The 19,480-nt window shown below is 37.2% G+C and overlaps 23 non-coding genes across 23 annotated transcripts; 3 read left to right on the top strand and 20 right to left on the bottom strand.

The window, feature by feature from the left end:
* Window positions 1-2,798: 2,798 nt before the first annotated feature.
* Trnag-gcc lies at window positions 2,799-2,869 on the bottom strand. Its single transcript has one exon. It is a non-coding gene; the product is annotated as a tRNA-Gly (tRNA).
* Window positions 2,870-2,936: 67 nt separating this feature from the next.
* Trnag-gcc lies at window positions 2,937-3,007 on the bottom strand. Its single transcript has one exon. It is a non-coding gene; the product is annotated as a tRNA-Gly (tRNA).
* A 67-nt stretch (window positions 3,008-3,074) lies between these two features.
* On the bottom strand, window positions 3,075-3,145 carry Trnag-gcc. The gene has a single exon. It is a non-coding gene; the product is annotated as a tRNA-Gly (tRNA).
* A 4,417-nt stretch (window positions 3,146-7,562) lies between these two features.
* Trnag-gcc lies at window positions 7,563-7,633 on the bottom strand. The gene has a single exon. It is a non-coding gene; the product is annotated as a tRNA-Gly (tRNA).
* A 111-nt stretch (window positions 7,634-7,744) lies between these two features.
* On the bottom strand, window positions 7,745-7,815 carry Trnag-gcc. Its single transcript has one exon. It is a non-coding gene; the product is annotated as a tRNA-Gly (tRNA).
* A 541-nt stretch (window positions 7,816-8,356) lies between these two features.
* Window positions 8,357-8,427, bottom strand: Trnag-gcc. Its single transcript has one exon. It is a non-coding gene; the product is annotated as a tRNA-Gly (tRNA).
* A 201-nt stretch (window positions 8,428-8,628) lies between these two features.
* Window positions 8,629-8,699, bottom strand: Trnag-gcc. Its single transcript has one exon. It is a non-coding gene; the product is annotated as a tRNA-Gly (tRNA).
* Window positions 8,700-9,168: 469 nt separating this feature from the next.
* LOC113369531 lies at window positions 9,169-9,330 on the bottom strand. Its single transcript, XR_003366501.1, has one exon. It is a non-coding gene; the product is annotated as a U1 spliceosomal RNA (small nuclear RNA).
* Window positions 9,331-13,136: 3,806 nt separating this feature from the next.
* On the top strand, window positions 13,137-13,207 carry Trnag-gcc. The gene has a single exon. It is a non-coding gene; the product is annotated as a tRNA-Gly (tRNA).
* Window positions 13,208-13,318: 111 nt separating this feature from the next.
* On the top strand, window positions 13,319-13,389 carry Trnag-gcc. The gene has a single exon. It is a non-coding gene; the product is annotated as a tRNA-Gly (tRNA).
* Window positions 13,390-13,534: 145 nt separating this feature from the next.
* Trnag-gcc lies at window positions 13,535-13,605 on the top strand. Its single transcript has one exon. It is a non-coding gene; the product is annotated as a tRNA-Gly (tRNA).
* Window positions 13,606-14,148: 543 nt separating this feature from the next.
* Trnag-gcc lies at window positions 14,149-14,219 on the bottom strand. Its single transcript has one exon. It is a non-coding gene; the product is annotated as a tRNA-Gly (tRNA).
* Window positions 14,220-14,546: 327 nt separating this feature from the next.
* Window positions 14,547-14,617, bottom strand: Trnag-gcc. The gene has a single exon. It is a non-coding gene; the product is annotated as a tRNA-Gly (tRNA).
* Window positions 14,618-14,683: 66 nt separating this feature from the next.
* Window positions 14,684-14,754, bottom strand: Trnag-gcc. Its single transcript has one exon. It is a non-coding gene; the product is annotated as a tRNA-Gly (tRNA).
* Window positions 14,755-14,821: 67 nt separating this feature from the next.
* On the bottom strand, window positions 14,822-14,892 carry Trnag-gcc. The gene has a single exon. It is a non-coding gene; the product is annotated as a tRNA-Gly (tRNA).
* Window positions 14,893-15,003: 111 nt separating this feature from the next.
* Trnag-gcc lies at window positions 15,004-15,074 on the bottom strand. Its single transcript has one exon. It is a non-coding gene; the product is annotated as a tRNA-Gly (tRNA).
* Window positions 15,075-15,185: 111 nt separating this feature from the next.
* Trnag-gcc lies at window positions 15,186-15,256 on the bottom strand. The gene has a single exon. It is a non-coding gene; the product is annotated as a tRNA-Gly (tRNA).
* A 401-nt stretch (window positions 15,257-15,657) lies between these two features.
* Window positions 15,658-15,728, bottom strand: Trnag-gcc. Its single transcript has one exon. It is a non-coding gene; the product is annotated as a tRNA-Gly (tRNA).
* A 598-nt stretch (window positions 15,729-16,326) lies between these two features.
* On the bottom strand, window positions 16,327-16,489 carry LOC113369532. The gene has a single exon (XR_003366502.1). It is a non-coding gene; the product is annotated as a U1 spliceosomal RNA (small nuclear RNA).
* Window positions 16,490-17,564: 1,075 nt separating this feature from the next.
* Window positions 17,565-17,635, bottom strand: Trnag-gcc. Its single transcript has one exon. It is a non-coding gene; the product is annotated as a tRNA-Gly (tRNA).
* Window positions 17,636-17,702: 67 nt separating this feature from the next.
* Trnag-gcc lies at window positions 17,703-17,773 on the bottom strand. The gene has a single exon. It is a non-coding gene; the product is annotated as a tRNA-Gly (tRNA).
* A 221-nt stretch (window positions 17,774-17,994) lies between these two features.
* Window positions 17,995-18,065, bottom strand: Trnag-gcc. Its single transcript has one exon. It is a non-coding gene; the product is annotated as a tRNA-Gly (tRNA).
* Window positions 18,066-18,176: 111 nt separating this feature from the next.
* On the bottom strand, window positions 18,177-18,401 carry Trnag-gcc. The gene is made up of 2 exons: window positions 18,366-18,401; window positions 18,177-18,211 (listed from the first exon to the last, which is right to left on the bottom strand). It is a non-coding gene; the product is annotated as a tRNA-Gly (tRNA).
* Window positions 18,402-19,480: the final 1,079 nt, after the last annotated feature.

The following is a 19,480-nucleotide window of genomic DNA, read 5'->3' as shown; positions in this document are numbered from 1 at the left end:
AAAAATCTCACGATCCAAAGGATAAAACTGTTTTTAACAATCTGAATAACAAGTTAAGAAGAAAATTGCTTGAACACAATAACTCGTGTTTTGACCAATACATCACCAATCTTAATAGAAAAGACAATTCAATCTGGCGTGCCGTAAAAACCAATAACAAACAGCACTCAATCAACAGCCCACTAAAAATCAATACTCCCAATGAACCCACTTGGGCTCGTACCGATTCTGAAAAGGCAATTTGTTTTGCGGATCACTTGGAAACAGTTTTTCAGCCAAATCCTTCCATGGACAATAATACCGTTGTAATAGCCAGAACTCCAACAGATTGTAGCGCAGAATTATGTATTTCAAAATTCACTCCAGCTCAAGTATTTTCTCACACCCGGGCGCTGCAAAATAGGAAATCCCCTGGCATCGATCTAATAACACCTAAAATGCTGAAAGAGCTGCCAAGAAAAGGACACGTTTTACTAACATACATTATCAACGCCATCTATAGACTGAAGTACTGGCCTACATTGCTTAAGCAATCGGAAATCATATTAATTATAAAACCAGGCAAAAATCCAGAATTACCAGATTCATACAGACCAATAAGTCTTTTGTCCACCATTGCCAAGCTATTTGAAAAAATGATTTTGTCAGATATCACGACTAAATATGAGAAATTTCCTACACATCAGTTTGGATTTCGTTCAATGCACTCAACGATCCAGCAGTGCCATCGTGTGGTAGACAAAATCTACAAATCGTTTGAGAAAGGAGAATACTGCACTGCAGCTCTTCTCGATGTGAGCCAAGCGTTCGACAGAGTCTGGCATCATAATCTCCTAATCAAAATCAACAAAATTATGCCTGATTACTATGAATTCTTCAAATCCTATTTATCGGACAGAACTTTTCGGACAAAAGTAGGCAGGCAGGTATCGACATTTCGCAAAATTGAAGCCGGGGTCCCCCAGGGAAGTGCTCTGGGGCCTATTTTGTATATCATTTATACCCATGATATTCCGACTTGCAACGGCACCCTTACAGGAACTTTTGCTGACGACACTGTTATAATGGCTACCGACTCTAATCCTATTGTAGCCAGCAAGATACTCCAAGAACATCTAGACTCAATTGAACTTTGGTCCAAAAAATGGAGAGTAAAAATTAATGAAAGCAAGTCGTGCCATATAACCTTCACACTGAAGAAGGGTAAATGCCCTCCTGTCAGCATGAATAACAAGGCTATACCAGAGGTCTCCAACATCAAATATCTCGGTATTCATTTGGACCATAAACTAAACTGGATACAACATATAAACCAAAAAATAAAAGAGATACGAAGCAAAGTCAGGTCACTGTATTGGTTACTAGGACATCACTCCAAGCTGTCGCTGTACAACAAACTTCTTATTTACAAATCTTTCATTAAACCTATATGGACCTATGGAGTCGAGCTCTGGGGATGCGCCAGCAAAACCAGAATCAAGGCCTTACAAAGACAACAATCAAAAATTTTAAGACTTATCACAAGCGCGCCTTGGTATGTATCCAACGAAATCTTGCATAATGACCTTCATATGGAAACAGTACAAGAAGTAATCAGTAAAAGAAGCATATCCCACTTTGCCCGGCTACATAACCACGTAAATTCAATCATACAACCGCTGCTGTTGGACTCTCAACCCAGAAGACTCAAGAAGAAACAACCAGCTGATCTTCTCTAAGTGTTTAGTAATCCTCATTGGAGGGTTATCTGCCATGCCAACTTTTATACTCAAGTGCAACTCTACTTGAGTTAATATTGAACTAAACAGCCATAGAACAATAATATGTTCTGATTGCTGTTGGATAATGTTAAAAAAAAAATAATAATAATGTTTTTTGAATATTGATTTAAATAATCAGGTTGGATGTCAAACTTGTCGAAAGATATTAAATTCGGGTAAAATTCCCACTTTGTGTAAGTTTAACGGGTTTGTATTTCCACCTATACCAAATTATCTACCTAAACTAGATACTGTATCTGAAAGGTTAATTTCACCTAGGTTGTGTTTCATGCAAATTAGACGATTGCGACATGCAAATGGACAATTTGGAATGTTTGGCCAAATTATAAATGTGCCTGTTGACATTAATAATATGGTTAATTTATTACCTCGTAATATTGTGTTCACATCATCAAAATCAGTAGCGATGACAGCTAACAAGCTACAAAATTACACAGATAATATAGTAAAATATGCAGAAAAATGGCACATAAAAGTAAATCCCATAAAAACGGAAGCAATGATTTTTTGGAAAGGAAATAAGTTGAAAGAAAAGCCTGTGGAAACAAAAATTTCTGGACAAAAAGTTAAATGGACAGACGAAGTTAAATACTTAGGAATAACACCTGAAAGGAAACTTAACTTCAATAAACATATAAAAAAGAAATTAGCGCAAACATATGGGCTTCTAAATTTATTAAGACCACTATTGAACACAAAGAGTGTATTAAATACACGTAATAAAAGAAGAATATATCTAACGTTGATCAGGCCATGCCTGATGTATGATGCCCCAATATGGAACATGACATCGAAGACAAACATTAAAAAACAACAAATTTTACAAAACAAATCACTGAGACTAATACAGAACCTGCCGGGCCGCCCGCGTGGCAGGTGAGCATTCTACCACTGAACCACCGATGCTCGTTCACGCTTTGTAGAGTCCTGTATTTGAGTAACCAAGATATTTATCATGTCTTAAAAAGTGATATTTATCCGCATAAACTTTTTGAGACGTGATTAACAAAATGTTTTTGCATCGGCCGGGAATCGAACCCGGGCCGCCCGCGTGGCAGGCGAGCATTCTACCACTAAACCACCGATGCTCGTTTAAGTTTTGTAGAGTCCTGTATTTGCACATAACCAAGATATTTATCATCAACAAAAAGTTGCTGCATCGGCCGGGAATCGAACCCGGGCCGCCCGCGTGGCAGGCGAGCATTCTACCACTGAACCACCGATGCTCGTTTAAGTTTTGTAGAGTCCTGTATTTGCACATAACCAAGATATTTATCATCAAAAAAAAGTTGCTGCATCGGCCGGGAATCGAACCCGGGCCGCCTGCGTGGCAGGCGAGCATTCTACCACTGAACCACCGATGCTCGTTTAAGTTTTGTAGAGTCCTGTATTTGCACATAACCAAGATATTTATCATCAAAAAAAAGTTGCTGCATCGGCCGGGAATCGAACCCGAGCCGCCCGCGTGGCAGGCGAGCATTCTACCACTGAACCGTGGTCATCACATTCAGTCACTGACCGTGGTCGAGGAAACTCGTCTCATAAATATATAATATATTATTTAAATTAAATTTATCCAATAATTTTATACCTAGAATTTTCGAAATAAATAAGTTTATAACCTACGAAGAAGAGTATTATACCTGTTTTTTAAATATTGTTGTGAATCAAGCAAATTTTTACCGAAGGCTCTTATACCTGCCGCCATCAAGTTGTTACCTCTATATCACCTATATCTGTTACCTGTATATCACCTAACAAGATGGTTAACACTAGAAGCCAGATGAGTCAAAACTCTTTTGATGATTCAGTTGTGGGTGAGTCTGTTAATTTAGATTGTACCGTTATTTGTGCCGAATGTATTTCTTTATGGGAAGTTATTAATTCACAGAATTTATTGCTCAATGAGAGGGACAGACTAATTGCTAAGCTCACGAAAGAGCTGGCGATAGCCAATTCCAAGTTGCAAAGCATTAGCTCTAATTCTTCCAATGTACAAACGGAAGCGAATGTAACATCCAAAAATGTTAAAAGTAAAGTTGAACAAATCAAAGCGTCCGCTCCACTTCCTTCATCCTTTTCCTCACCAAAGCCCACAGTACTAATTTTGTCCGACAGCCACGGCAGATTCTGGTCCGGGTTCTTAAATGGTTTGTTAGGTCCTAAAGTTAGTGTGTTCGGTATGGTAAAGCCGGGTGCGGGTTTTTCTAGCGTGGTCGCTGTCATTGGGGATCTGGTTGGTGGTTTTGGTGTTCGGGATCATGTTGTTGTTATGGCCGGGACGAACGACGCTGACTCTGATTATGCTATTCGTGATGCGCTAGAGTTTGCCCGTCGATCATGTAGTAAAACAAACCTTTGTTCTGTTACAATTCCCTTTCGATATGACAATCATGGCCTGAATTCTAGAATTTCCCAATTAAATCGTTGTATTTATCGTGATTTTGGTCATGGTAAATTCAGGGGTGTTAAGGTCTTTGATGTCAATAGATACGTTGATAGACTCGACTACACCAGGCATGGTCTCCATTTCCTTTCAAAAGCAAAGCAGAAACTCTTTCGTTTTCTCGTTAGAGAAGCGCTGACTCTGCCAAATTCCAAAGACTCCCGCTCCTTTCGCTTTTGATTCTGACGACGCTTCATCTTTTATATTTTGTCAAAATATTCAAAATTTACCCAATAAATTACTCAAAATTGAATTACTTTTAAATGACTATAAGCCTTATTTTTTATGCTTTTCTGAACATTGGCTTAACGAAACTAAACTCAAATTAATTAAATTAAACGGTTACTATCTATGTTCCTCTTTCTGCCAAAATGATTTTAAGCATGGAGGCGTTTGCATTTTTTCGTCGGTTAAAATTAAATGTAATAACATTATAACAAATATTGCACCTGTTGAAAAATTGTTTGAATTTTGCGCTGTAGAAGTAATTTTTCTCATACTACTTATTGCAGTATTTGCGTATATAGAGCTCCAGATCAAGATGCTTCTAAATTTATACATTTACTTTATGTTCTAATGGAAGAACTTTTTCATAAATATAACTCTATTATTGTTTGCGGTGATTTTAATATCCATCTGGATAAAAGCTCTAAAATCAGCGAAAGTTTCAAATCTAGCATGGATTCATTTGGTTTATTTCCTATCATAAATGATCCCACGAGAATAAGTACTTCTTCTTCCTCTTGCATTGATAATTTTTTTACGAATTTAACTGATATAAAAACATTTGTCATTAACTGCATGGTATACTCAAGGCTTGAGAATTTCGTACAATAAATTACTAAGTCTAGAAAGAGCGTCTAAAACCAACTTCGATATCGACTTTATGATTTACTTTTCAAAATACAGAGAAATTTTTAATAATATTTGCAAATTAGCAAAAATCAAGTCTAATGAAAGTGTTATTTATAATTCGCACAATAAGCAGAAGGCAATGTGGTCACTAATTAAATCAGAAATTAATTATAAATCAAGCTCTTCTGACATAGAATATCTCAATATTAACAATGAAAAAGTCAATGATAAAATAATTATAGCAAATGCTTTTAATAACTATTTTGTTAATGAATCTTTTTATATAACATCCAATATTGTAATCTATCCGAATATTTCAGCAGCACATTTTTCTAAAATTATTAGAAATCAGAATTCACTGTACCTATTTCCCATCACACCTGAGGAGCTGTCAAAAACAATTCTGTTCCTTAAAAATTCATACTCATCCGGTCCTGATGAAATTTCGTCTGATATTTTAAAACAATTCTATCCACTATTCATTGATGATCTCCTTGCTTGCTTAAAAAACGCAATTAGTAACGGTGTCTATCCGAATCATTTAAAACATTCAAAAATTAGGCCACTTCATAAAAAAGGGCCCACTGACATTATCAATAATTACAGGCCAATTTCTCTATTAAACACTTTTGACAAAATTTTTGAAAAAATATTACATAGTCGACTAAACAATTTTTAACAGTTAATAATATATTATATAAAAATCATTTTGGGTTTCGTCGTAATCACTCTACCTTTCACTCAATTTACACATTAGTCCATGACATTATTCACTCTTTCGAAGATGGTAGTTTCTGCGTTGCAGTTTTCTGTGACTTGTCCAAAGCTTTTGATTGTATCTCCCATGAAATTCTTTTAAACAAGCTCGATAAATACGGTGTACGTGGTATAGCTCTTGAATTATTTTCATCTTACTTATCAAATAGGACTCAATCTGTTTATCTTAATGATCGTGGTTCAGTAATTATCTCAGACAAATAAAATATTAAGCTCGGTGTCCCTCAGGGCTCAATTCTCGGACCATTATTATTTCGCATCTACATAAACGATCTGCCAAAAGGTACAGAACTCTGTAAATTTATTCTTTTTGCCGACGACACTAGTGTGATTATAAAAAGCAATTCCTTAGAAGAAGTAAATAATAAATTAAATCTAGTTATGAAGTCAATTTCGAATTGGTTAAATTCTAATAATCTTTTGCTCAATAATGACAAAACCCAAATTATGTCTTTTCAAACAGTAAATAGGATAAGTCATTAGATCAATTCTTTAACTATCAATAGCATTCAATTTGAATTTTCCTCAGTCTCAAAATTTCTAGGCATCCAATTACAAAAAAACTTAAACTGGGACAATCATATTCATTCCAAACTTGTACCTAAGTTAACTAAAACCTGTTTCATGTTGAGAATACTTAAATCAAAAGTTAGTTTAAATTGCCTTCTTTCAATTTATTATTCTAATTTCTATTCGCATCTCGCTTATGGAATACAATTCTGGGGATTCTCATCATCCTTAAAGGATATATTCAAAATACAGAAAAGAGCGTTAAGAATAATTTTTCCCTCAGTTCCTTATCCTCATGTAGGAATTTTTTCCGACAATATAACATTCTCACTGTTCCCTGTATATTTTTGCTAATTACGTTGTCATTCATAAAGAATAATCCTGAACGCTTCAACCTATCCTCCATGTTAAATTCCTATTATAAAACAAGAAATTTGACTATAAAAGGACCAACTTTTAAACTTGAAACATCTTTTAATACCATAGACGGAAGAGGAGTACAGCTTTTTAATCTACTCTCACTACATATTAGAAAACTGAATGATCGTCAATTTCATAATACTATTGTTAAACTTTTAAAAGCTCAAAGTTTCTACGATACTTCTGAGTTTGCCAATTTCGATATCAAACATTATTTTGATAATGAAATGCCTACTGTTACTAACTAATACTTTTTTTTGCAACAGTTACAATTTTTTTCCCTTTTCAATACCTTTTCTAATTTTTATTCTAAATTATTTTACCATTTTCCTACTTTAAGTATTTTATCATTACAATTATTTTCATGTTGTATATTCTTTTTTGATACTGCTCTTAATTTTTATTTTCCAGATATGAGACTCAAATAAAAATTGCATAACGGATATTTCAAGGATTTTCTTACCATAAGAAGACTCTCAAGATCTACAACAATTAAACTATTTGAATTTTATTACATTTTTTTCTTCAAGTTATTTTATTAGATATTACTAATGTTAGGCGTAATATTGTTTAATAGTTAACTTAATTCAATTAGGATAATTTATTTTCTGTAATTATTAAATTTATTCCTGTATCCGTAAATATAAATTATAAAATATAAATTATTTAATACTAAATGTACTAAAAGCGGATGAACCACCGATGCTCGTTTAAGTTTTGTAGAGTCCTGTATTTGCACATAACCAAGATATTTATCATCAACAAAAAGTTACTGCATCGGCCGGGAATCGAACCCGGGCCGCCCGCGTGGCAGGCGAGCATTCTACCACCGAACCACCGATGCTCATTTACGCTTTGTAGAGTCCTGTATTTGAATAACCAAGATATTTATCATGTTTTAAAAAGTGATATTTATCCCCATGAACTTTTTGAGACGTGATTAACAAAATGCTGCAGCATCGGCCGGGAATCGAACCCGGGCCGCCCGCGTGGCAGGCGAGCATTCTACCACTGAACCACCGATGCTCGTCTAAGTTTTGTAGAGTCCTGTATTTGCACATAACCAAGATATTTATCATCAACAAAAAAATGCTGCATCGGTCGGGAATCGAACCCGGGCCGCCCGCGTGGCAGGCGAGCATTTGACCACTGAACCGCCGATGTTTGTTTACGCTTTGTAGAGTCCTGTATTTGCATATAACCAAGATATTTATCATGTTTTAAAAAGTGATATTTATCCGCATAAACTTTTTGAGACGTGATTAACAAAATATTGTTGCAACGTGGCAGGCGAGCATTCTACCACTAAACCACCGATGCTCGTTTAAATTTGTAGAGTCCTGTATTTGCACATAACCAAGATATTTATCATCAACAAAAAGGCCTGGATCGGCCGGAAACCGAACCCGGGCCGCCCGCGTGGCGGGCGAGCATTCTACCACTGAACCACCGATGCTCGTTTACGCTTTGTAGAGTCCTGTTTTTGAATAACCAAGATATTTACCATGTCTTAAAAAGTGATATTTATCCGCATAAACTTTTTGAGACGTGATTAACAAATTGTTGTTGCATCGGCCGGGAATCGAACCCGGGCCGCCCGCGTGGCAGGCGAGCATTCTACCACTGAACCACCGATGCTCGTTTAAGTCTTGTAGAGTCCTGTATTTGCACATAACCAAGATATTTATCATCAAATAAAGTTGCTGCATCGGCCGGGAATCGAATCCGGGCCGCCCGCGTGGCAGGCGAGCATTCTACTGAACCACCGATGCTTGTTTAAGTTTTGTAGAGTCCTGTATTTGCACATAACCAAAATATTTATCATCAACAAAAAGTTGCTGCATCGGCCGGGAATCGAACCCGGGCCGCCCGCGTGGCAGGCGAGCATTCTACCACTGAACCACCGATGTTCGTTTAAGTCTTGTAGAGTCCTGTATTTGCACATAACCAAGATATTTATCATCAACAAAAAGTTGCTGCATCGGCCGGGAATCGAACCCGAATCGAATTTTGAATTAATTCGCAATTTGTAATGTTGTAATATTTTATTGTATTGAATAATTGCAAGTAATTAGTTTCACAACGCAATATATTATATCTCATAACCAATAATAAAAAAAATATCGATAAAAAATCTTAAAACATCCATCGCAATTGCAAGAAAGGCTCCGGCGAGATTCGAACTCGGGATCTCCTGTTTACTAGACAGGCGCATTAACCAATTAAGCCACGGCGCCGGTGATAGTTAATTGGGGTTACCAAAGTTGTCGCGAATATTTTAAGAAATATTGACAAAAAAGCCCCTTTTTATGATGAGACACATACTATATGAATTCGATAAGATGTATTTTCATTATATTGAAATTTGACAGTTTATTACCGGGACAGCGCGTACGCAGTCCCGACTACCAAAAATTGCGCGCCCGAGTTATCCACATTAGGGACAATCGCAGGGGTCATCCCAACCGAGGTGCAATGGAAGGGCCTCGCCCTGGGGGAACCGCCTTATTGATCACGGTAGCCCCCACGCCAGGTAAGTATGCCTAAGGGTCTCAAGAAGTGACCTAAGCCTTAACCATTCTATATATTGCGGTGCTAATAATTAGGGAAATACTTCATAGCGCCATCCAGTGGTATGAATTCTGCGCCAAAACGTCTGTATCTATTTCATCATATTCACATATAAAATGATATTTAATTCTAATTATAAATGTGAAGTTTAAATTAATTGTTTTTTGCTTTTTGTATTTACAAAATACATAAATTAAAACAAACATTAAAAGAGTAGCATTTAGGCTTAAGGCAAGTTGCATGAATTTCTCAAAATGCGTAAGAATTGACATAATCAATCGAATTCGAAATTTAGATATTTAGATAAAATTTTCAACTGTTTATTTCAAAAATAAAGTTATTGCTGATAATTAATTCTAAACATGGCGATTTCGAATAAACACATTTAAATTATCTGTAGTTTTATCAATTATATCGCACAAACACGTGCTAGTATGCCTTAAAATTGTAGCTTATTGTTTTAAATTTTAATGAATTGATAATATTTGACCCATCACATTACATAAGCAACTTTTGACACAAATTTTGACTATAATATTTTCTAAAACCATGATGAATTTTCAACATTAAACTATTTGTTGTAGGGCTGTAACATTTTAGTATGCTTCATAAGACCATGATATCTATTGCCATAAAAAGGTTCATAAAAATTGGCAAATTTTATTTTCAACAGTTAATTTTAAGACAACAGCAGCAAGAATATACCAGATATTCTTACCTAAAACTAATCAGTACCATACCCGACCAATATCTTTCGAACAATATTTTTTTAAGATCGATTTAGGATTGTGAGCCTAAACGTGGACAATTTTTTGAAGTAAAACTTCTTTAGGCGCGACATAGGTGTAAAAACTTCTTTAGGCGCGACACGGGTGTAAATCCGTACAAATGCATCGAAAACGCCAACGTGAAGTTGAAGACTACGACGCTAGTAAGCGCAGCTATCGCAATTATTCGATCTAGTCTGCGAGCAAAACAAAAAATACATCAAATGTCAAATCATATGTCAAAAACGAAACAAAATTTGTCGACTTTCACTTGAGTTTTGTATTTAGCTCGTAGTCTCTAAACATTTTTTGAAGTAAAACTTCTTTAGGCGCCGCATGGGTTAGCAGTATAATTCGTGAGTTAATAAAAATGTCAGGATCGGAAGAATATTTTATCCCGTTCCCCATAAATAATTGTAGTGCAAATGATCGCAAATTAATAATAAAACTAAGGAAAAATCTGCGCTGCGTAAGAAATGATAGCTTTGTGTATGTATGTTTTGTGTGTGATCGACTTTGGCTTCAAAGTGACTTAGAAATATCAAATGATGCTCAAAAACAAATTCTTAATAATGTTTTTTGAACATTGATTTAAATAATCAGGTTGGATGTCGAACGTGTCGAAAGATATTAAATTCGGGTAAAATTCCCACTTTGTGTAAGTTTAACGGGTTTGTATTTCCACCTATACCAAATTATCTACCTAAACTAGATACTGTATCTGAAAGGTTAATTTCACCTAGGTTGTGTTTCATGCAAATTAGACGATTGCGACATGCAAATGGACAATTTGGAATGTTTGGCCAAATTATAAATGTGCCTGTTGACATTAATAATATGGTTAATTTATTACCTCGTAATATTGATGATAATCATTGCTTTAACGTTCACATAAAAAAGCAAATGATTCATAGATCAAGCTATGTGCAGGGCTTGATAAATAAAACAAATATAAAAGTATGGCTTCAACTTGTTAGGCAAGGCGGATATTACAGTTGTTCAAGGAATGAGATTATATCGTCAGCGAAAAAGTAAAAAAATACAAACAGTAAATGAATGTATGTTAATTTTAATTACACGAAGTTCTTCAAACACAATCGTTACAGGATGAGTTAACTTGCAAAAACAATATTTGTTTTGGCGTTGTTTAACATAATCCACTGTGTGAATAAATATTATAAAATTTATTAATCAGCAATTACTTTAAAACGATCATGTCATATTTCAAGTACGACTTTGATTACATTATTGTTTGTAAATATTATACATATTTTTAATGTAATCATAAATATATATTTTATTATTTATCATTATATAAATGTGTGTAATGATTGACGACACTAATAAATGTGTGCATCACGAGTGTTACCATATTACTAATAAACATTATTTATATGATGTATTTATTTTTACTCAACTTAAATTTGCTACAATATAATTGCAAATAAGTTTTACTTCAATCGCGTGTGATCCTTACGCACACTCTTTTTTTCACTTTTCTGCTATTTAAAAATAAACTGCTCGCGAGAAACTGAGAAAAGATAATCTACATCGAAATACATCGATTGGTTTTTAAATTTTTGAAATCGATTAAAATTCTAATTTTGACAAACCTCCAAAAAACGATACTAGTTTTTGTAAACTTTGACAAATTTTCAAAACTAGTTGGTTTGGTATTTAGCCTTGAGGCAAGTTACATGAACTTCCCGATATGTGTAAATAATCGACTTAATCAAATAAAAATAAATTGATTTATGAATGATTATAAGTATTCCGAGTGGATTTATTACACATCATTGCAAACGAACGAACAAACACGTTAACTCGGAGTATTTTCTAAAAGCAAATTTTCACAAATAAATAATTTTAATTCATCAATAATTATAATTGAACCAGTTTCCGTAGAACTTCAATGGTTTACTATGTTCAAGACTAAGTACACTATCGTTATCCCAACTAAATCATCTAATTTTATTTTTAACAAACGTCAAAAAAACTACTCATTTTTTCAAACTTGTCATAAGGCCGTAATATTTCAGTAAGTTCTATAAGACCATGATATATATCGCCCAAAAAAGTTTCATGAAAATCGGCTTAATTTTTTTTTTCAACAGTTAATTACAAGAAAACGGCTCGGTAGATTTTCACCTAAAACTAATCAGTATCATTCCCAACTAATATCTTTCGAACAGTTTTTGATTTTTTTAAATTGGTTCGGTAGTATGAGCTTAAATGTGGATGAAAGGCTTAACACTTTTTTCCAAATTACAAAGAAACGGCTCGGCCGATCGTCGCACTATACCGAGAAACGATAATCCTCATCTCAAAAAGTTTATGCGGATAAATATCTTTATCTTGTCTTAAAAAGTGATATTTATCCCCATAAACTTTTTGAGACGTGATTAGCTAAATGCTGTTGCATCGGCCGGGAATCGAACCCGAATCGAATTTTGAATTAATTCGCAATTTGTAATGTTGTAATATTTTATTGTATTAAATAATTGCAAGTAATTAGTTCCACAACGCAATATATTATATCTCATAACCAATAATAAAAAAATATTGATAAAAAATCTTAAAACAGACATCGCAATAGCAAGAAAGGCATCGGCGAGATTCGAACTCGATCTCCTGTTTACTAGACAGGCGCTTTAACCAACTAAGCCATGGCGCCGGTGATAGTTAATTGGGGTTACCAAAGTTGTCGCGAATATTTTAAGAAATATTGACAAAAAGCCCCTTTTTATGATGAGACACATACTATATAGATACGGTAAGATGTATTTTCATTATATTGAAATTTGACAGTTTATTACCGGGACAGCGCGTACGCAGTCCCGTCTACAAAACTTAAACGAGAATCGGTGGTTTAGTGGTAGAATGCTCACCTGCCACGATGCAACAATATTTTGTTAATCACGTCTCAAAAAGTTTATGCGGATAACTATCACTTAAGACGTGATGAATATCTTGGTTATTCAAATACAGGACTCTACAAAACTTAAACGAGCATCGGTGGTTTAGTAGTAGAATGCTCGCCTGCCACGCGGGCGGCTCGGGTTCGATTCCCGGCCGATGCAAAAACATTTTGTTAATCATGTCTCAAAAAGTTTATGCGGATAAATATCACTTTTTAAGACATGATAAATATCTTGGTTACTCAAATACAGGACTCTACAAAGCGTGAACGAGCATCGGTGGTTTAGTGGTAGAATGCTCGCCTGCCACGCGGGCGGCCCGAATTCGATTCCCGGCCGATGCAACAACATTTTGTTAATCACGTCTCAAAAAGTTTATGCAGACACATATCACTTTTTAAGACATGATAAATATCTTGGTTATTCAAATACAGGACTCTACAAAGCGTAAACGGGCATCGGTGGTTCAGTGGTACAAAACTTAAACGAGCATCGGTGGTTCAGTGGTAGAATGCTCGCCTGCCACGCGGGCGGCCCGGGTTCGATTCCCGGCCGAAGCAAAAACATTTTGTTAATTACGTCTCAAAAAGTTTATGCGGATAAATATCACTCTTTGAGACATGATAAATATCTTGGTTACTCAAATACAGGACTCTACAAAGCGTGAACGAGCATCGGTGGTTCAGTGGTAGAATGCTGGCCCGCCACGCGGGCGGCCCGGGTTCGATTACCGGCCGATGCAACAACATTTAGTTAATCACGTCTCAAAAAGTTTATGCGGATAAATATCACTTTTTAAGACATGATAAATATCTTGGTTATTCAAATACAGGACTCTACAAAGCGCAAATGAGCATTGGTGGTTCAGTGGTAGAACGCTCGACTGCTACGCGGGCGGCCCGGGTTCGATTCCTGGCCGATGCAAAAACATTTTGTTAATTACGTCTCAAAAAGTTTATGCGAATAAATATCAATCTTTAAGACATGATAAATATCTTGGTTACTCAAATACAGGACTCTACAAAGCGTGAACGAGCATCGGTGTTTTAAAAAGTGATATTTATCCCCATGAACTTCTTGAGACGTGATTAACAAAATGCTGCTGCATCGGCCGGGAATCGAACCCGGGCCGCCCGCGTGGCAGGCGAGCATTCTACCACTGAACCACCGATGCTCGTTTAAGTTTTGTACTACTGAACCACCGATGCCCGTTTACGCTTTGTAGAGTCCTGTATTTGAATAACCAAGATATTTATCATGTCTTAAAAAGTGATATGTATCTGCATAAACTTTTTGAGACGTGATTAACAAAATGTTGTTGCATCGGCCGGGAATCGAATCCGGGCCGCCCGCGTGGCGGGCCAGCATTCTACCACTGAACCACCGATGCTCGTTCACGCTTTGTAGAGTCCTGTATTTGAGTAACCAAGATATTTATCATGTCTTAAAAAGTGATATTTATACGCATAAACTTTTTGAGACGTGATTAACAAAAAGTTGCTGCATCGGCCGGGAATCGAACCCGGGCCGCCCGCGTGGCAGGCGAGCATTCTACCACTGAACCACCGATGCTCGTTTAAGTTTTGTAGAGTCCTGTATTTGCACATAACCAAGATATTCATCATCAAATAAAGTTGCTGCATCGGCCGGGAATCAAACCCGGGCCGCCCGCGTGGCAGGCGAGCATTCTACCACTGAACCACCGATGTTCGTTTAAGTTTTGTAGGGTCCTGTATTTGCACATAACCAAGATATTTATCATCAACAAAAAGTTGCTGCATCGGCCGGGAATCGAACCCAGGCCGCCCGCGTGGCAGGCGAGCATTCTACCACTGAACCACCGATGCTCATTTACGCTTTGTAGAGTCCTGTATTTGAATAACGAAGATATTCAGCACGACTTAAAAAGTGATATTTATCCGCATAAAATTTTTGAGACGTTATTAACAAAATGCTGCTGCATCGGCCGGGAATCGAACCCGGGCCGCCCGCGTGGCAGGCGAGCATTCTACCACTGAACCACCGATGCTCGTTTACGCTTTGTAGAGTCCTGTATTTGAATAACCAAGATATTTACCATGTCTTAAAAAGTGATATTTATCCGCATAAACTTTTTGAGACGTGATTAACAAAATGTTGTTGCATCGGCCGGGAATCGAACCCGGGCCGCCCGCGTGGCAGGCGAGCATTCTACCACTGAACCACCGATGCTCGTTTAAGTTTTGTAGAGTCCTGTATTTGAATAACCAAGATATTCATCACGTCTTAAAAAGTGATATTTATACGCATAAACTTTTTGAGACGTGATTAACAAAATGTTGTTGCATCGTGGCAGGCGAGCATTCTACCACTGAACCACCGATGCTCGTTTAAATTTGTAGAGTCCTGTATTTGCACATAACCAAGATATTTATCATCAACAAAAAGGCCTGGATTGGCCGGGAATCGAACCCGGGCCGCTCGCGTGGCGGGCGAGCAATCTACCACTGAACCACCGATGCTCGTTTACGCTTTGTAAAGTCCTGTATTTGAATAACCAAGATATTTACCATGTCTTAAAAAGTGATATTTATCCGCATAAACTTTTTGAGACGTGATTAACAAAATGTTGTAGCATCGGCCGGGAATCGAACCCGGGCCGCACGCGTGGCAGGCGAGCATTCTACCACTGAACCACCGATGCTCGTTTAAGTTTTGTAGAGTCCTGTATTTGAATAACCAAGATATTCATCACGTCTTAAAAAGTGATATTTATCCACATAAACTTTTTGAGACGTGATTAACAAAATATTGTTGCACTGAACCACCGATGCTCGTCTAAGATTTGTAGAGTCCTGTATTTGCACATAACCAAGATATTTATTATCAACAAAAAGTTGCTGCATCGGCCGGGAATCGAACCCCAATCGAATTTTGAATTAATTCGTAATTTGTAATGTTGTAATATTTTATTGTATTGAATAATTGCAAGTAATTAGTTTCACAACGCAATATATTATATCTCATAACCAATAATAAAAAAAATATCGATAAAAAATCTTAAAACATCCATCGCAATTGCAAGAAAGGCTCCGGCGAGATTCGAACTCGGGATCTCCTGTTTACTAGACAGGCGCATTAACCAATTAGGCCACGGCGCCGGTGATAGTTAATTGGGGTTACCAAAGTTGTCGCGAATATTTTAAGAAATATTGACAAAAAAGCCCCTTTTTATGATGAGACACATACTATATGGATACGATAAGATGTATTTTCATTATATTGAAATTTGACAGTTTATTACCGGGACAGCGCGTACGCAGACCCGACTACCAAAAATTGCGCGCCCGAGTTATCCACATTAGGGACAATCGCAGGGGTCATCCCAACCGAGGTGCAATGGAAGGGCCTCGCCCTGGGGGAACCGCCTTATTGATCACGGTAGCCCCCACGCCAGGTAAGTATGCCTAAGGGTCTCAAGAAGTGACCTAAGCCTTAACCATTCTATATTTTGCGGTGCTAATAATTAGGGAAATACTTCATAGCGCCATCCAGTGGTATGAATTCTGCGCCAAAACGTCTGTATCTATTTCATCATATTTACATATAAAATGATATTTAATTCTAATTATAAATGTGAGGTTTAAATTAATTGTTTTTTGCTTTTTGTATTGTAGGGCTGTAACATTTTAGTATGCTTTATAAGACCATGATATCTATTGCCATAAAAAGGTTCATACAAATCGGCAAATTTTATTTTCAACAGTTAATTTTAAGACAACAGCAGCAAGAATATACCGGATAATCTTACCTAAAACTAATCAGTACCATACCCAACCAATATCTTTCGAACAATAATTTTTTAAGATCGATTTAGGATTGTGAGCCTAAACGTGGACAATTTTTTGAAGTAAAACTTCTTTAGGCGCGACATGGGTGTAAAAACTTCTTTAGGCGCGACACGGGTGTAAATCCGTACAAATGCATCGAAAACGCCAACGTGAAGTTGAAGACTACGACGCTAGTAAGCGCAGCTATCGCAATTATTCGATCTAGTCTGCGAGCAAAACAAAAAATACATCAAATGTCAAATCATATGTCAAAAACGAAACAAAATTTGTCGACTTTCACTTGAGTTTTGTATTTAGCTCGTAGTCTCTAAACATTTTTTGAAGTAAAACTTCTTTAGGCGCGACATGGGTTAGCAGTATAATTCGTGAGTTAATAAAAATGTCAGGATCGGAAGAATATTTTATCCCGTCCCCTAATGAAACTAAGGAAAAATCTGCGCTGCGTAAGAAATGATAGCTTTGTATATCACTTTTAAGATAATGATAAAGATATTTATCCGCATAAACTTTTTGAGACGTTATTAACAAAATATTGTTGCATCGTGGCAGGCGAGCATTCTACCACTGAACCACCGATGCTCATTTACGCTTTGTAGAGTCCTGTATTTGAATAACCAAGATATTTATCATGTTTTAAAAAGTGATAATTATCCCATGAACTTTTTGAGACGTGATTAACAAAATGCTGCTGCATCGGCCGGGAATCGAACCCGGGCCGCCCGCGTGGCAGGCGAGCATTCTACCACTGAACCACCGATGCTCGTCTAAGTTTTGTAGAGTCCTGTATTTGCACATAACCAAGATATTTATCATCAACAAAAAGTTGCTGCATCGGCCGGGAATCGAACCCGGGCCGCCCACGTGGCAGGCGAGCATTCTACCACTGAACCACCAATGCTCATTTACGCTTTGTAGAGTCCTGTATTTGAATAACGAAGATATTCATCACGTCTTAAAAAGTGATATTTATCCGCATAAAATTTTTGAGACGTTATTAACAAAATATTGTTGCATCGTGGCAGGCGAGCATTCTACGACTAAACCACCGATGCTCGTTTAAGTTTTGTAGAGTCCTGTATTTGCACATAACCAAGATATTTATCATCAACAAAAAGTTGCTGCATCGGCCGGGAATCGAACCCGGGCCGCCCGCGTGGCAGGCTAGCATTCTACCACTGAACCACCGATGTTCACTTACGCTTTGTAGAGTCCTGTAATTGAATAACCAAGATATTTATCATGTTTTAAAAAGTGATATTTATCCCCATGAACTTCTTGAGACGTGATTAACAAAATGCTGCTGCATCGGCCGGGAATCGAACCCGGGCCGCCCGCGTGGCGGGCGAGCATTCTACTACTGATCCACCGATGCTTGTTTACGTTTCGTAGAGTCCTGTATTTGAATAACCAATATATTCATCACGTCTTAAAAAGTGATATTTATACGCATAAACTTTTTGAGACGTGATTAACAAAATATTGTTGCATCGTGGCAGGCGAGCATTCTACCACTGAACCACCGATGCTCGTTTAAATTTGTAGAGTCCTGTATTCGCACATAACCAAGATATTTATCATCAACAAAATGGCCTGGTTCGGCCGGGAATCGAAACCGGGCCGCCACGCGGGCGGGCGAGCATTCTACCACTGAACCACCGATGCTCGTTACGCTTTGTAGAGTCCTGTATTTGAATAACCAAGATATTTGCCATGTCTTAAAAGTGATATTTATCCGCATAAACTTTTTGAGACGTGATTAACAAAATGTTGTTGCATCGGCCGGGAATCGAACCGGGCCGCCCGCGTGGCAGGCGAGCATTTACCACTGAACCACCGATGCTCGTTGCGCTTTGTAGAGTCCTGTATTTGATAACCAAGATATTATCAGTCTTAAAAAGTGATATTTATACGCATAAACTTTTTGAGACGTGATTAACAAAATATTGTTGCATCGTGGCAGGCGAGCATTCTACCACTGAACCACCGATGCTCGTTTAAATTTGTAGAGTCCTGTATTGCACATAACCAAGATATTTATCATCAACAAAAAGGCCTGGATCGGCCGGGAATCGATCCCGGGCCGCCCGCGTGGAGGCGAGCATTCTACCACTGAAACCACCGATGCTCGTTTACAGCTTTGTAGAGTCCTGTATTTGAATAACCAAGATATTTACCATGTCTAAAAAAGTGATATTTATCCGCATAAACTTTTTGAGACGTGATTAACAAAATGTTGTTGCATCGGCCGGAATCGAAACCCGGGCGCCCGCGTGGCAGGCGAGCATTCTACCACTGAACCACCGATGCTCGTTTAAGTTTTGTAGAGTCCTGTATTGCACATAACCAAGATATTATCATTAACAAAAAATTGCTGCATCGGCCGGAATCGAACCCGGGCCGCCCACGTGGCAGGCGAGCATTCTACCACTGAACCACCAATGCTCATTTACGCTTTGTAGAGTCCTGTATTTGAATAACGAAGATATTCATCAAGTCTTAAAAGTGATATTTATCCGCATAAAATTTTTGAGACGTTATTAACAAAATATTGTTGCATCGTGGCAGGCGAGCATTCTACGACAAAACCACCGATGCTCGTTTAAGT

This window comes from Ctenocephalides felis, unplaced genomic scaffold (assembly GCF_003426905.1).
Source record: "Ctenocephalides felis isolate EL2017-DRISC unplaced genomic scaffold, ASM342690v1 CF-g0.4_SCAFFOLD_01388, whole genome shotgun sequence".
In the NCBI taxonomy this organism is placed as follows: domain Eukaryota; kingdom Metazoa; phylum Arthropoda; class Insecta; order Siphonaptera; family Pulicidae; genus Ctenocephalides; species Ctenocephalides felis.
This window is presented reverse-complemented; position numbering and strand designations above follow the sequence as displayed.